The sequence below is a fragment of the Pristis pectinata genome, chromosome 23 (genome assembly GCF_009764475.1).
Source record: "Pristis pectinata isolate sPriPec2 chromosome 23, sPriPec2.1.pri, whole genome shotgun sequence".
Classification (NCBI taxonomy): Eukaryota; Metazoa; Chordata; class Chondrichthyes; order Rhinopristiformes; family Pristidae; genus Pristis; species Pristis pectinata.
The window spans coordinates 17,109,679-17,125,692 of NC_067427.1; the positions used below are offsets into that span (position 1 = coordinate 17,109,679).

At 43.5% G+C, this 16,014-nt stretch overlaps 1 protein-coding gene across 2 annotated transcripts in view; it reads left to right on the forward strand.

The window, feature by feature from the left end:
* The window catches only part of abl1 (c-abl oncogene 1, non-receptor tyrosine kinase), a 130,758-nt gene that overhangs the window by 12,440 nt on the left and 102,304 nt on the right, over positions 1–16,014 (forward strand). The window lies entirely within an intron of this gene.

Genomic DNA, 16,014 nt, shown 5'->3' on the forward strand with positions numbered 1-16,014 from the left:
GGCAATGTTTTTAAGATGTGACTACAGTTTGTGTGGTTTAACTTGCAGTCTGCTGTATGGCCCACAATCCAGAGAGACAATCTAGCTGTACTTCAAAGAAGGGAGTACCATCGTAGAAATGAATGAGACAAAAATATGGAATGAAAAGAGAGCTACTTAAACCTATTGCAGGTCGTAAGAGTCAAATGTTTTTTTATTGATAGAACTTTGGCTAAGTGATCCCATCACATTTTGTGAACATTTCCAACATTGTCCAAAAGTCCCTTCAACAATATTGGTCTCTGTAATGCCTCACCTGCCTTAGAGCATCCCCACAAGATTGAATGATATCTGATTTGGAAATTTCCCAATGAATGACTTGATAGTATTGCGATAGAATTGCCCATTGAGGAAGACTGTTAGATGCCCATGAATCAACTAGAATTCTAGATTATATTATCTAAACAGAACTTCCAAACCCCATAAATTCTGTTGAAGCGGAACCCTGGAGTACAGTAAACAATTGTGAGCTGGGACCCAAGCATTACAAACAGTGCACAATAAAGCAATGAAGTGAATTCCCAGTTAGAACTGTGAGAGATTGATAGGACTTCTCAGCCTCAAATAAGAGAGAGCTCAGGTAATTTACTGCAAGTGTAACAAAACAAGAAGCAATGGGTTTGTGGTTGTGAAGGCCATGCTCTTAATTAATATGAGGAAGGATTGCTCAGATAGGGTTTACTTTGCCAAGAAGGATTGGCAGTTATCATTTAAGAAAGTGCAAGATGCTCTTCTGGGGGAAAAAAAATAGTTTTGAATTTCTAAAATGGAGATCCATCTTGTAAGTGAAAACAAAGTTTTTGTTATTGCTGCTACTGCAAGTCAATCATTGCAACTGCAAACACTTGTAATGCACAGGTACAGAATTAATGGTGGTGTGGCAGTGAATGTTAAACTTAGGTTACCCTTTTTTCTTTGTGACTTGGTGCACTAGAGGTATCCCATAGAATTACCAGCAGATCCATTTTTAAAATTTATTTTAGTGTGAGTTATTTTAATGGAAAGGACTGTTCCATTCCTTTTGCGCATTTTTGTTTCACCATTGACCATAGGATGCATATCTAGGCAACCCATTTTTGTGAAGTGTACCATCTTGCTGTGCCCACCAAGAACTAGGCTTCGTTAAATACTAACAGTGCTTGCTGTAGGAATCGGATTAAGACTGACTTGAAAAGCATAAGTATGGAGGAAAGCAGTTGGAAACAATCCATAGTGATAAATTCAAGGCTGTCACATAACTGGCACACACAAGGATTGTGCTGAAAGATTTGTTCAATTCTGTAAACAACGGTTATTTTGTTGCTGAGGCAATATTCTAACTGAGCTCTTTCCAACTTTGGTAGTGGCATGTCTCCCTGAATAATTGCTTAATGAACAATAATGCAAAATAAATTCATTCAGTGAGGTTAAAACTGCCTGGTTTTCCATAACATAGAAGAACTTATAGTATCAACGATAACCATTCAGCCCATCATATCCATACCAGCCAAAAAAAATGATGTTTGGAATAATCCCAATTCCTGGTCTTTCAGCTCAGTCCTTGTGTGTGCCAGTTATGTGACAGCCTTGAATTTATTACAATAAATTGTTTCCAGCTGCTTTTTCCACATTCATTGGTTATGGCACATCAAGTTCTGATCCAGGCACTTTTTAAATGCGGTGAGTATTTCGGCCTTTTAAGCAGTCCCTTGAGGTTAAAGATCTCTTGCTTCCACTCTGGTTGTGTGGAACTGAGGTGACTGATGAGGCCAGTATGGGAACCACACACTGAACCAAAGATTGGACAGGAAACCTTGGTGGAACAAATCAGTGGCAAGTTTGGTGGGTGCTGTGCTCCTTCCAATATTTGTGCTGGGCTTTATGCACCTGATGAAACGATGTTTTCAATGCCATCCAGAATGGTCTTCCTTCATTTTGTGTGGTGATATACCAAGGTTCCCCATGAATCAATGGAGATGAAACAGTTTTTCAAGTATAAAAATGATTCAGATTTTATCAAGTCATTTCCACCTCATGGACTGTTGCTGCGATGGATCTTAGAGTAAAATGTCTGTTCCAAGAGTCTGATGTTGAGCATGTGAATGATGTGGCCAACTCTTTGGAGCTGACTTGGTGCAGTTAGGGCCCTAGCACCGATGATTTTGGTTAAGGAGAAGACACACACTGATGTTGGTTTGCTTATCCTGGCAGTGGATTCAGAGGATTTTATTGTGACATTGTTTGTAGTGTCTCACCAGTGCCTGCTGTCAATGGTCCATGTCCCAGAAGCATGCAGAAGGGTAGGGATTACGGCTGCCTGGTGAGCCATCTTTTTTTGCTGGATTTGAGGTCTTGATTTTCAAATGTTCTTTTTCTCAGTTTGCCAAAGGCTATGATGCTGTACGAAAGGCAATGGTGAATTTTACCATTGATATTTGCCTTAATTGAGTGGATGGGTCCTGAGAAATAGAGTGATTCACATTTTCCATGGTTTTGTCCAATCCTATCCTTTTGCACAGAGTTTCAGACTGTCACATTTTTCTTCAGCTCCTCTCCAAACTTTCTGCCTCTTCTATTTGTTGCCTTATATTCATGCCCCCTAGTTATCAACCTCTGCTCAAAGAAATAGGTCCTTCCTTTTCATTTTCACCCAATTATTTTTGAGTTTGATTAAATCTCTTCTCAGCCTTATTTCTACAGAAGCAAACCCCAACCTAGCTAATCCAACCCCCACACTAAACTTATGCAGCCCTGGTAATACCCAGTGTAAATATCTCCTCTGTCCCTTCTCTTTTGCTGTCAGATCCTTTTTGTAATCTGGTGACCAGAACTGCCCAACATTTTATACAGGTCAGGCTTGACATCCCTGTTCATGTTGTCGAATTCCTGGTCAATGAAGGAAAGTGACTTGTATACTCCCTTTCCTCCTGGTCTCCCATCTTCAGGAATTTGCGGAGATGTGTGCATTACTCATTATTGAACTATTAATTGTGCATCCTTTGCCTTGTCCAGTGCCAAAGCCATTGCCTCATCTTTCTCTAGGTTGAATTCCATTTGTTAGATGTCTGCACACCTGTCTAGTCCACTGCTACATTTCTGCATTCTATAGCTTACCTCCATGCTAATAACCAGGCATTCAATTTCGGTATCCTTGACAAACTTCTTAATCATGCTCCAGCATTTAAATCTAACTCTTTGATTCCTCAATTGGCAAGAGACTTGACACAGAGCACTTCAGCGCTCTATTGCAAACAGCCTTCTTGTTAATATAATACTTTCTGATTAATCCCCTGTGTTTTCTGCCACCCAGAATCGATTTTGGATCTAACTTTCCTTCGGGTCCATAGGGTTCTGCTTTGGTAATCAGCTTGTCATGAAAGACCTCAAAAAGTCCTTGTGGGCTACATCAAATATACTCCCCTTATTTGACCCTCTTTGTTACCTCCTTAATCATGTTAACCACTCATGACTTAACAACTCTGTGCTGACTGTCCCTTATTTCTCTGCACCTTTCTAAATGATAACCTTTAATTTCTTTGTTTATCCCTTTCTCAAAGAATAGTATGATACCATGCTGGTTGACAAGGATTGGAAAAATGATTGTCAGAACCTCCAATATTTCCTCCCTTTTAACAGCCTTGGAAATGTTTTATCCTGGCCTGGCAATTTTTAAAGATATTAAACCTTGTAATTTCTCTTTTCTGCTCCCTCATTCCCTCTCTTTATCATGTGCAGTATTTTACACCTTTCCTCCTTACCTACAACATCTGAATCATCCCCCTCCTTTGTAAAGATAAACTATGTTGATATGGAACCACTCATGTCGTCTGCCTCACTACACAGGTTATCTTTTCTGTTTGCTTTGATATCTTTTTCTTTATGCATTTTTTTTAAAATGGGTTTTCTTTAATTTTATTTGCAAGCATTTTTTCATGCCCTCTCTTCACTGCACTCAATCTGCACTTTGCATATTGTTTTTGATATAAACTTCCTTTTTACTTTGCATTATTCTCCTTCCAGGCACCTTAATATCCAGATCTGGAAGCCAAGCTTTTTTTTCTTGGGAACATATTTTCTCTGAAGACTCCTTGAATCCTTTGACACTGATTCACCTTTCTGTCATTGTTTCCAGTCCACTTTTGTTAAAGCCTCTCTGCCCAGTGAAATTGGTCTTATCTTGGTTGAGAACTTTTAATCATTGTCTACCTTTGTCTTTTTTTAATCACAATGCTAAATATAATTGATCTCTGATCACCACCACAAATTCTTCCACCTTCCCAGTTTCATTCCCCATGTCCAAAACTCTTTTGTGGACTTTTTACATAAGTTAAAAGAAAGACAGCTTAAAGTCATTTTAAGAATTGGAGTCATAGAGTTATGCAGCATGGAAACAGGCCCTGAGTCTATGCTGGCTATCAAGCACCCACTTGAGGGGGTTACAGTCCTAGAAAACAGTCCGTATCACAATTTTCCATAACACAAAGCCATGTCATCTGTGCATGCATCAAGAAATGCGAATTGAAAAAAAATTGCTTTTATTTATTTACTTTTTTTCATACAAGTTCTGTAAGAGAGAATTTTATTTCATATCTCAAACCTTTGGCTGGTGATTTGTAATTCTTTAAGGACAAATTTCTGTTACCTGAAGGGCCATAATGCAGGGGTCGCCTGTATATACCTTTTAACCACTCAGATTTCTCCATTACGTTTTATCCAGTGTTTCTTTCCTCTGCCTTTTGTTGTGTATCAAATTTTGCCCGTTTCCTTTCTGATTCTACTCTTAAGATTCCCACTGCACAAGCTTAAATTCTCCCTCTTGAGACTAGCAAACCTTCTCCGCAAAGGTATTTGTCCCAGCCCTGTTGAATTGTGGAATGTGCAGGCTTCATTTCTCCAAGAATTGGTTTTGGTGGGTTTGGAATCTGAAGCCCTCTCCATAGTCTCTCTTCAATTTCACATTCATCAGCACCAAACTTTAGTTTGTTCTTGCCAGTACATAGTAGTGGTAGATTTTAAGTTGTACTTTTTGATCTATTTCTAGTTCCTTATAATCTGTCTCCAGGATTTTATCCCTCTTTCTGCCTATTTCTACTGTCGCATTATGACTTCTGGCTGTTCATTCTCTCCCTTCGGACTGTTCTTCAGCTACTTGGTGTTGTTCTTGACCTTGGCACCAAGAACGCAACCTACCAACACAGAGTCATGTCTGTGGCTGCAAAAATATCTTTCCACCCTCCCTTTTCCCCCCCTTTCTTCTCTTCCCCTGTGAAGCTGAGCACTCGCAGTGTCTTGGATTTGCTTCAGGCTATACTTGTTTGAGGAACTATTGTCCTTGCCTGTACCTGGAATGAATACTGAAAGTAAGATGTCCTTGAGACTTCTACACTTCCTGCCTTGCAATTTTTGTCTTTTTAATCATTGCCCCTAACTTCTCAGCTCTAAAGTTACAGGTTCTCATTTTCTGAAAGGTGATATCAGTGTAGCTCTTGAAAGCATCATTTAGTGTTGTACTTTGACCAAGCTCCTTGCCAGTTTTAGTCTATCTGATACAAGGAACTCAAATTTAATCTTGTATCCACGAGGTTACAGGGCTGTTCTACACAGTTTGGATATCTGGACTTGATTAAAAGTCTTAACTCCATCATGTTTATGGATGCTTTTGTGATGCAGGTCTTGACTTTGTAAAGTGTTTGTAAGTATAAGTACGTTTGACCAACGAGAGAATGCAGAGCAGCTCTCGGGTGATATTTTTGCATGAGGCATGAGCAGCGTGGGCACTAGTATTGCCTACTCCAGCATTGTTTTTTCTTAAGAGCTGACTTGCAATAAAGAATGTGATGCAAGCCAGATTCTTGTATAGAATACTTCACATAACTTGATAAGTTTTGGTTTGTGCATGTTGAGAACTTGGCCATTTCAATGACCCTGCCTGACCGGTGCATATTATGCTTCAATTGGTTACAAAAAAGTGCTGCATTGAGAATGAAACATAATCCTATGCATTGTTAAAAGATGCTACCTTTTGTTCAATCAAGTAGAATTATTTCTTGCTGTGTTTAGAAACTTGTATTAGAACATGAGGAACCTAACTTAGGTATAAATTTAATTGCTTTTAAAACTGCAAATATATGTACCATTTTGGCCCAGTGGGTAGCACTCTTGTCAATGAATCATTGGATTGGGGCTTCAAGGCCTGTAGGATATAATATAGAATGGCACTTCAGTACACTGATGAGGGAAGGAACACACTCTTAGGTGCAGCTGTTTAAGTGAGATTTTGAGTCAAAGTCCCAGTTGTCTGTTTAGGTGACCGCTCAGGATCTCGTGGCACTTTTGTAACATAAAAATTAGTAAATCAGATGGTCAATTGGCCTCTTGTCAGTTAGCTTAGATTGGAAGTTTATTGTGTGTTGTGGTTGTAAGGGAGACAGGCTTCAAGTAGCTCTGACCAAATAGCTTTTGATAACATATATCCATTACCTTTGAAATATAAATATTCACATCTACAACACATATGATAAACCTCCAATCTAAGTTATAGACAGATGCGTTGTTTATAAATAGTATTGCAGCTTTACGAGGAGTGGCTGGTAACTGGGATGCCTCTTGCCTGAATGCCATTGGGAACCCGTAATTTGCTGAGCAGGAAACCAAAGTATGTTCCTGTTACTAATGTTTCCCAGAACAAGTTTGTATTTTTAAATATTTATAATTCTAGTGAGTCATGGTGTCTGAAATATAAATTCAACTTTATGAAATTTGCTTTATGTATGTGGACTTGATCTTTAACTATTCTCTACTTGAGCAGTTTCCACTACAATGGTCATACTTTTGGATGGAAATGACAGCCAGATTCACATAGTCAAGTGAAATTTTAAATTAATGTGTTGTGTGACCCAATCTATATTGAATTCAAAATATAATGCATATTATACAAGGAGTAGTTATGGAGTTCATTGAGACTGAAGTACGTGTATAAAATCATGAGGGGCATAGATAGGTCAATGCACATAGCCTTTTTCCCAAGGTTGGGGAATCAAGAACTGAAGGGCATAGGATAAAGGGGAGAGATTCAAGAGGAACCTGATGGGCAACCTTTTCACCCAGAGGGTGGTCAGCATATGGAATGAGCTGCTGGAGGAGGTTGTTGAGGCAGGTACTTTAACAAAGTACGTGGACAGGTACATGGATAGGAAAAGTTTAGAGGGATATGGGCCAAATGGGACTGGCTTAGATGGGAATCTTGGTCAGCATGGATCATTTGGGCCGAAGGGCCTGTTTCCATGCTGTATGACTATTTAAAGAGAGTTTTATCGCACTTTCATGTTTTTACAGATAATGCTGACAAGGATGTATGGAGCACTTGCAACAGCCAAAATTAAACAGGTTTTGGGATACATTTCAAAGATTGAGTAAGGAGGTGAGGAACTTTAGAAGAGGGTTTCCTGTGTTTAGGGTCTTAGCATTTGGTGGTGCAATCCACCAGTGTAGGATTGATTAAATTTGCAGATAATCAAGGAGCCTGAATTACAGGAGCCTGGAATCTCGGCGTCATAAAACTGAGGAGACCACGAAGAGCATCCATTGAAAATGAGGATGTGGATGCGTGTTTCAGCAGCAGATGAGCTGAGGCAGGAGCTCCTGTAGAAGTTTGAAATAGTCATCATAGTAAAGACAAAGATAGGTGGTACAGAGTTCATCTTGGGTTTGATGTGACATCAAGGTTACAGATAGTTTGTTCAATTTCAAGTGGTTGCATGGAAGAGGAATGGCTTTGGAAGCTAGATATTTGCCATGGGGATCTGGGATTGTGACCTGTCTTCCTAATATCTTTAGTGGAAATTGCTGATTTTGTTTAAGTTGTTAATCAAGCTATCCAACAATTTAGTTTGTGTAAGGTCAAGAGAGGTGGTAGTGAGGTTGAGCTGGTTTTGTCAGTGTACATGTACAAACTGATGCAGTGTTTTCAATGTGGAATAAATTCTGTCTTCAACCAAGTATCAGCCTGATTTTTGCACCACAAAAAAAGCTTGGAAGACTTTTGCTCTGAGGATATTTTGGCTGAATGTTTCAGCCTGCTTAAAACCTACTAAATGCCCATAACAGAATGTACTGTTGTTTAAAAAAAACAAGTCAGCATGCTTTTTGGAATTCAGTCAATTATTACTGAAAGTTATTAAATGATATTAACTTTTATTGCAGAGGATTATGCTGGCTGGGCATTGGGTTAGACTGACCTGCGCTTTAGGATCTTGCTTAAATGTTGTTTTCCATTGTAGCAATAATTCAGTTGACATGAAGCAATATGAGAGCAGGGTGTGAAATCTGAATGATAAAAATATGATAAGTTTGCTTCTGTTTGATGGTCTTTGCAGTCAGAACAATTTGACCAGTTATTTTGTTTCTGGAATTGCCTTAAGAACATAACAAGCAATTCTTGATAGTTAAATCTTCCTGTAATAAATTCATTGTAGTCAAAAATGAATTATACTAGGTATATTCAACTGGTCAGTCACATCAAAAGAAAGGTCGTCAACTGGAAATATTAACTGTTTCTCCCTCCATAGAGACTGCCCAATTTAAAGCATTTTCTGTTCTTATTTACTCATGCTATGTTTCAATACATAGGACTAGGAGGCCGTTCAGTCCTTCAAACCTTTCTATTCACCATTCTGTTAAATTAGAGATAATTTGTACTTAAGTTCTATTTCCCTGTCTTTGCTCCAAATCTAACCCCACAGTCTTGAAAATGTTTAATTAAACCACTCTCCCTTATTGAAACGTATATTTTTATATGAAAGGCAAAACAGCAGTATTTGCTGTGGGTTGCTCAGACCTGATGCCACAAAATTTACGGCTACTTACTCAGAGTGCCTACACAGTTTTCTTTCATGGAGGAACATTTTTGACCAATTGCATTCATGGCCGTGCTGTTGTAAAGACCACTACACCTTTGCAGCAGATTTTGCAGTTGAACTTGCACAGCCTGTTGAAAGTAGTTTGAGAACACTGAACTAATTTAAGAAAAGGCTCTGAACTGACAAAGGGTTTTGGACTTGAAGTGCTATCTCCCTTTCCACAGATGTTGCCAGACCTGAGTGTTTCTAGCAATTACTGTTTTTACTTCAGATTTCCAGCATCTGCAGTTTTTCTTTCAATTTTCACCATGGCTTGTAATATTAGATTATGATAGCTTTGGGCTAACATTGCCAGAATTACTTAAAATTAATTTTTAATTGTAGATCCACTTATAAAAACACTGCTTCCCAGGTTTCAACCCTGCAGTCTTGCAGCATAAAACTGGTTTAAAAAAAAAGAAATTACTATGTGAGTTTCCAATCAACAGATCTGAATGATTTACTCTGAGAAGAAATCATTCTTCTATGCATAAATGCTTGGCTTCTGATATTGGAAAATTCACTTCTTTTGGGCCAGTTTGAAATATTTTTATTTGCAGTTTTGTGCATTTAAATATACTTTATTAAGGCAAGGTGGGAGGGATGTGGGTGAATGGTTGGCAATGGGATGAAGGCAGCAACTGTGTGAGAACTGTTGGGTAGTGGTGTGGGCATATCTCTGTTACCTTTTTACGCTTTAGAATCATCTGTGTGATAGGGAGGAAAAGAGGCTGAGTTTTGAGTTGTAGCTTTTGAGGTAAGTTGATGGAAGTTGTGGCTCTGTGCAGCAGGTATTGGAGATCTTCTAAGTATCAAGCTGCGAAAGTCAGATTGGTACCTGGAGAATGCTGTTAGTTTTTTATTGAAATTAGGTTAGTTGTAGCCACGGAGAGCTGAGTGAATTTCTCCAGTTTGTTGCTTCACAGAATGTTAAATGTATGGGTCTTGATACTTGAGCCAGTCTTTCGAAACCAGCAACGATGAAGGAATAACAAATCATCAGTGTTGTTGAAATTATCCAATTGTAGCGGCTGCTACCGCGATGTGAAAGTAAGACACTAGTCGATGAGTTGCAGAACAAAACTGATTTATTTTCCTGCCTTGCGTGGGCCTTTTAAGAGGAACGGTTCCCGCCCACTGAAAACGGAAATGACATATGCGCTACGTCCTCAAACTTTTCCCGTGTGTGGGTTCTCCCTGTCGCTTGGGGAAGACAAAGGCTCAGCGCCATCTTGGGCCTCGCCGCTCCGACGACGCGTGACCCGACCGCCGAGCCGGTTCGCTTGCTCGGACGGTGAGTCGCTACACGACCCTTCCCCCAGAACCAGCGATATGGTCCCCAAGGTTCGCGGGCTGTGCTAGCCGTTGCTTAGGAGGTCGGCCTCTGCGTCAGGGTGTTGGGACCTCGACCGGTTGTTGTAGATCTAAATGGGCCAGTTTGAGGCGGTCCATCTTGAAAACTTCTTCCTTGCCCCCAATGTCTAAAATAAAGGTGGACCCATTATTCCTGATGACCCGGAACGGCCCCTAGTATGGTCGTTGCAATGGTGCCCGGGGTGTGCTCCTGTGAACGAAAACGAACTTACAGTCTCGTAGTTCCTTGGGCTCACAGGATGGGGCTTGACCATACTGCGAAGTGGGAATCGGTGCCAAGCTGCCGAGCCTCTCGCGCTGTCTTTCCAGGACTGCCGTGGGTTGTTCCTCTTGGCCCCGAAGGACGGGTATGAAATCCCCTAGGATGACCAGGGGTGCACCGTACACGAATTCAGCTGACGAAGCGTGGAGATCTTCCTTGGGGGCTTGTGTATGCCGAGCAGGACCCAAGGTAGTTTGTTGACCCAGTTAGGACCTTTCAGGCAGGCCATCAGGGCTGATTTCAGATGGCGGTGGAAATGTTCTACCAACCCATTTGATTGAAGGTGGTAGGCCATGGTGGTGTGCAGCTGCGTCCCTAGCATGTTCGCTAATGCAGGCCATAGGCTGGAGGTAAACTGGGCGCCCCTGTCTGAAGTGATGTGGGCTGGAACACCAAAACGCGAGATCCAAGTTGTGAGCAGCGCCCGGGCGCAGGAATCAGTTGTGATGTCAGATAGAGGGGTTGCCTCTGGCCACCTTGTGAACTTGTCCACGATGGTAAGGAGGTACCGGGCTCCTCTTGAAACTGGCAGGGGACCAACGAGGTCGACGTGGATATGGTTGAACCTTCTACGGGTAGGCTCGAACTGCTGTGGTGGGACCTTGGTGTGTTGTTGGATTTTTGATGTCTGGCAGTGCGGACAAGTCCTGGCCCACTCACTGACCTGTCTGCGCAGGCCGTGCCAGACGAACTTGCTGGCGACCAGTCGGACAGTTGATCTGATGGACGGGTGCGCCAACCCGTGTACTGAGTCGAAAACGCGTTTCCGCCAGGCTGCAGGAACTATAGGGCGGGGCTGACCTGTTGCGACGTCGCAAAGGAGGGTCTGCTGACTTGGACTGACTAAGAAATCTTGGAGCTGCAGGCCCGAGACTGCGGTTCTGTAGCTAGGCAGCTCGTCGTCGGCTTGCTGTGCGTCAGCCAGGTCCGCGTAGTCTACACCCAGGGACAGGCTGTGGATGGTCAGTCTGGAAAGCGCGTCAGCAACGACATTGTCATTTCCGGAGACATGTTGGATATCCATTGTGAATTTGGAAATGTAGGACAAATGTTGCTGCTGACGAGCTGACCTGGAATCGGAGACCTTGGAGAAGGCAAAAGGCAAAGGCTTATGGTCAGTGAAAGTGGTGAAAGGCCTGCCTTCTAAAAAGTACCGGAAATGCCAGAACGCCAGGTACAACACTAGAAGTTCCCGATCGAAAGCACTGTATTTCAGTTCGGGAGGTCTAAGGTGCCTGCTGAAAAACGCCAAGGGTTGCCAACAGCCTTCAATTAGTTGTTCCAGTACCCCACCTACCATGGTGTTGGATGTGTCTACCGTGAGGGCTGTTGGGACGTCGGTCCTAGGGTGTACCAGCATCACGGCGTCTGCCGGGGCGTCCTTGGCCTTAACGAAGGCAGCCACGCCCTCTTCGTTCCAGGCGATGTCCTTGCCCTTGCCAGACATCAGCGAGAACAAAGGGCGCATGATACGGGCTGCTGCAGGGATGAACCGAAGGTAAAAGTTGACCATCCCCAGGAATTCTTGCAGGCCTTTGACCGTGTTGGGATGGGCAAAATGGCGGATAGCGTCTACCTTGGCGGGTAGGGGTGTTGCTCCTTCGCTGGTGATTCTGTGGCCGAGGAAATCGATAGAGTCGAGTCCGAGTTGGCACTTGGTTGGGTTGATGGTGAGGCCGAAATCACTGAGACGGGAGTACAGTTGGCAGAGGTGGGTAAGGTGTTCTTGGCGGTCATGGCTGGCGATTAGTATGTCATCTAAATAAATGAACACGAAGTCCAGGTCGTGGCCTACTGCATCCATCGGCCGGCTGGAAGGTCTACGCGGTGTTCTTAAGGCCGAGCGGCATTCGAAGGAATTCGAAGAGGCTGAATGGAGTGATGAGCGCAGTTTTGGGGACGTTGTCATGGTGGACCCGGATTTGGTGGTATCCCCGGATGAGGTCCACCTTGGAGAAGATGTGGGCCCCGTGTAGGTTCGCAATGAAGTCCTGGATGTGAGGGACGGGGTAGCGGTCGGGGGTGGTGGCGTCATTCAGCCTGCGGTAGTCGCCGCAGGGCCTCCACCTGCCGGTGGCTTTGGGGACCATGTGCAGGGGGGAGGCCCAGGGGTTGTCTGACCTGCGAACGATCCCCAGCTCCTCCATGCGGCGGGACTCTTCCTTTGCCAGGCGGAGCTTGCCTGGAGGTAGCCGTCGTGCTCTGGCATGAAGGGGTGGCCCTGTGGTAATGATGTGATGCCGCACCCCTTGTTTGGGCATCGAATTTGTAAACTGATGTGCCAAAACTGATGGGAACTCAGCTCGGAGCTTGGTGAACTCATTGCCAGACAGGAAAACGGAGTCCAGGCGTGGGGCTGGTAGGCTGGCTTCTCCCAGGGAGTAGGTTTGGAAAGTTCTGGAGTGCACTAGCCGCTTCCCTTGCAGGTCGACTAACAGGCTGTGGGCCCGAAGGAAATCAGCTCCCAGGAATGGCTGGGCGACGGCAGCAAGGATAAAGTTCCAGGTAAAATGGCTGTCGCGGAATTGTAATTGAACTGTACGGGTACCGAAAGTTCGTATCACTGTGCCAGTTGCGGCTTTGAGTGCGGGACCCTGTTGCCTGCTATGAGTGTCGCGGCCGGTCGGGGGCAAAACACTGACTGCTCCAGTATCGATGAGGAAATGACGCCCGGACTGCTTGTCCCAAACGAATAGGAGGCTGTGTTGGTGGCCAGCTGCCGTAGCCATCAGCGGTGGCTGGCCCTGGCGTTTCCCTGAAACTTGCAGGGTGGGCGGCATCGACGGGCCTCCGCGCCCCACTTCTGATGGTAGAAACACAGCTGTCATGACGCCAGTGTCGTCGTCTGTGTTTCTGGGGTGTGGTCACTTGGTTGCTGAAACTGGTTTAGATAGGCGTTGGGCCCGCGGTCTGGCGATTTGGCTGACGGACGACCCGCTCTCGCATTTGGCCTTCCACAGGACATCTGCCCGGGCGGCTACCTCACGTGGGTTGCTGAAATCGGCGTTGGCCAACAGCAGGTGAATGTAGTCGGGTAGTTGTTCGAGGAAGGCCTGTTCGAACATCAGGCAGGGCTTGTGTCCCTCAGCCAAGGCCAGCATCTCGTTCATCAGGGCCGATGGGGATCTGTCCCCCAGGCCGTCGAGATGAAGCAGGCGGGCGGTGCGCTCGCGACGGGAGAGGACAAAGGTTTGGATAAGAAGGTCTTTGAAAGCCGGGTACTTGCCTTCCTCCGGAGGAGACTGGATGAAGTCTCCGACCTGGGCGGCCGTCTCCTGGTCCAGGGAGCTGACCACGTGGTAGTACCGTGTGGAGTTGGAGGTGATCTGCCGAAGTTGGAATTGTGCTTTGGCCCGGTCGAACCAGACGCGGGGCTGCAGTGTCCAAAAGGTGGGCAGCTTGAGTGCCACTGCGTTGGCTGCTGCGTTGTCTTCCATTGTGTGGGTGCAAAATCCATTCGGACCGTCGGGGTCACCAATGTAGCAGCTGCTACCGCGATGCGAAAGTAAGACACTAGTCGATGAGTGAGTTGCAGAACAAAACTGATTTATTTTCCCGCCTTGCGTGGGCCTTTTAAGAGGAACGGTTCCCGCCCACCGAAAACGGAAATGATGTATGTGCTACGTCATCAAACTTTTCCTGCGCATGGGTTCTCCCCGTCGCTCGGGGAAGACAAAGGCCCAGTGCCATCTTGGGCCTCGCTGCTCCGACGATGCACGACCCAACCGCTGAGCCGGTTCACTTGCTCGGACGGTGAGTTGCTTCACAATACCTAAATTCCCTTGGTGCTGTGCAGACCAGCAACACCCATCTGGTTTCATGTACAATGAAAGTGAGTTTCTGTAAATGCATTTTTGAAGACCTCACTCCCTTTTTCTGGGAGTGTAATCAGTAAGTTGATTGAATGATATTAAATACAGAAATGATGCACAATGAAACAACTGTTAAGTTCAAAATTCCCTCCTACAGGCAATTTACTTCAATATTCCCTGAACATTTTTAGACAAAGTATTCAGAAGACATTTTGGCTGATTGGATTTCAACCTTTCTAAATGGCAACCCTGTAGTTCTGCTGTTGCAACATCCATCCTTTTCTTAAATTAATCAACTGTCTTCCTCTGAAACTACTTTTGGCGACTTGTTGATCAGTCTTCTGCTGCCTGCCTGAAATTTTCTCCTCTGAATTTAGAATCCCTGGCTTTTCGTCTTGCCAAGTCTGGATTTTGTTAGGTACCTTTGTAGGCTTGTTTTTCCCTCTTGCAAAGTTGTTTTTCCTACACGATAGTAAAGAGATTCAGCATATCTGGTCATTTCTCACGGATCACCCTTCTGAGGCTGTGTTTGCACCGTCATCGACTTGAATGCTACGGTAACGTGGCAATTGTAAAGTGCACACTTGTGCTGGGTGACCTGAGTGCACAATTACTTGGGTTTGAAAGGAAGGATTGCAGTCAACCTGAGCAGCCTTTCCCTGTTCATTGCTCTTTGGACTTATTCCACAGAGACAATCAATTTCTCCTTAGCACTTGTCCACATTGAACTTTGCTCACTTCCAATTAGCCTAAGGGCAAGCAGTCAGTCTTGTTCCTATTGTAAGATGTAATTACTTTGTTTTGAATACAGAATCTTTTTCTGAATTTTGTATTGGCCAAGCAGTAGTCTTTCAGACAATTTGGGTTAATTTTTGGAAGGCTATATGAATAATTAATCCAACACAGTTAAGGTTGCAAGTAAGTGCTCGGGCACAAGACTAAATTCAGTATTTCAGACTTATGCAAATCAAATGTAAAAGGATAATTTACCATTAATCAGTTACTTTGATGCTTTTCTGCAATCTAATTAGTTTGTCAAATAAAAGTGCTTTATCTCAATGTGCAAAACTGTCTATTTTAATATTTTGTTTGGCATCTTCTTAAAGCAACTAAATTGGTTGCATAACAGGCTGATTTATGCTGTGTAGCTGTCTAGTTCTAGTTTTCAATGCATAGTCTTCCTCAGTGTTGCTGATGGTTCCAGATGTCATCCAGTTTATCTTTGTTCGGGAAAGTAATAGGTCTTTAACAATGTAATTGTTTTCCCATCCATCAATAGCTATTTCTTTACCTGATACTGTCGTTGCTGGGAGCAGATCTTCTCATTATCAGAATTGTCATTTCTGGTCCTTGTGCACTGTTTTCAGAAATCGAAACATGTAGTACATTTATAAATAAAAGATTAATTTGTGTTTCGTTTTGTTTGCATTTGTCATTGGAAAAATTACCATATCTTCTGTAGTTGTTCTGTTCACCCAGTGGATTTGTCAGACAGCAGGAGGCTTCAGCTGTATGACTTTGAAAAGCAGTGTGGTATGTTAAGTTGAATTTTTCTTTTTCTTTCAAATTATGAGTCACTACTCTGCCAGCTAATTTAGTAATCTTTAATAATGACCAAGCTAACTGGAATTTCCATTGGATACAGCCCTTT